This window comes from Ursus maritimus, unplaced genomic scaffold (assembly GCF_017311325.1).
Source record: "Ursus maritimus isolate PB19 unplaced genomic scaffold, ASM1731132v1 scaffold_4, whole genome shotgun sequence".
NCBI lineage: Eukaryota > Metazoa > Chordata > Mammalia > Carnivora > Ursidae > Ursus > Ursus maritimus.
Genome location: NW_024426552.1, coordinates 32,444,258 through 32,445,377, shown reverse-complemented (window position 1 = coordinate 32,445,377; position 1,120 = coordinate 32,444,258). Strand labels below are relative to the sequence as shown.

At 36.6% G+C, this 1,120-nt stretch overlaps 1 pseudogene; it reads right to left on the bottom strand.

Moving 5' to 3' along the window:
• Nucleotides 1-206: 206 nt before the first annotated feature.
• On the bottom strand, nt 207-346 carry LOC121100567 (annotated as a pseudogene).
• Between the last annotated feature and the right edge of the window lie 774 nt (nt 347-1,120).

Sequence of the window (1,120 nt, the reverse complement as noted above, 5' to 3'; positions counted from 1 at the left end):
GTTACCCAGCTGCAATCCTACAGATATGTATGATTAGACTGACTAGAGTCATGTGACCATCACTGACTTGTAGTCAGAAAAGTGGGATATGTGGGTTGCGAAGGGCAGAGTCCACTGCCTACCTCAGTTAAGACAGTGAGGGATGGGGGGCAGTGCCATTTAAATCACAGTAAGTGGAGAATTATATATTTAATTGGGATTATATGATTGGGAATATATAATTCCCTAAGGAAAATATAGGTTCATTCACAAGGTGAAAGGGAAATGGTATTTGAATTACAAAATCTCAAATGTTTACTCTAATTTGTTTCTACACTTGATCTTAGCCAAAAGGCCGAGAAGCGATACTCTAATTTGTTTATAAAATAGGAAGTTTAATGTGAAAGAAATTAGAGAAAGCCATCACTGATAGGAGAAACTAGATAAGAAAATATGATACAACAATTCCTGTGGTACATTTGGGTGATGGGGAGTATCAAATCAAACTGGATCTGAGAATTTCTTTGCTGGGAACAAGGATCAGAGTGGCAGAAAATTGGATCAAAGCTAGTTTAAGGAAGACCTGGAAAGCTTTATCTCATTATCACAGAGAAACTTTGAACACTTTTGTGCATAAAAGTAAAAATAGGGATACTACTATTAATTGTGTAGGGGAGGGCAAGACTTTCCTTCTACCCTCCTAGTTTCCATAGCTGAGTCTATAAAATAAACTGACAAGAGACATTAATATTAATAAGAGAAAAAGTCTATAAGTTTATTTATTTTTAATATTACATGCATGGGGGCATCACAGGAGAAAAAGCAAAATAGCAAAAATAGCAAAAAAGGCAGTGAGATTTAAGAGCTTATATATCGCCTTGATAGAGGAATGGGTAACTTAGGGGAGTATAAATTATTTTTAGGAAAGATGAATGGGCCCTTAGAAGAATAGATGGGGGGAGTATGATAATTTGTGACAATTTGTGTGGTTATGGTGTTGACTTCTTTGTCTCCTCTTCTGTGAAAAGAGTCAGACTTCCCTGGTTGGTGAAACACTTTGGGAGGGGATTTATAACCATTGATTTCCTTTTGGAGGATCCTTCTTTAAGCAGATAAAGGGAATTTAGAGAAAGCCTCTCCC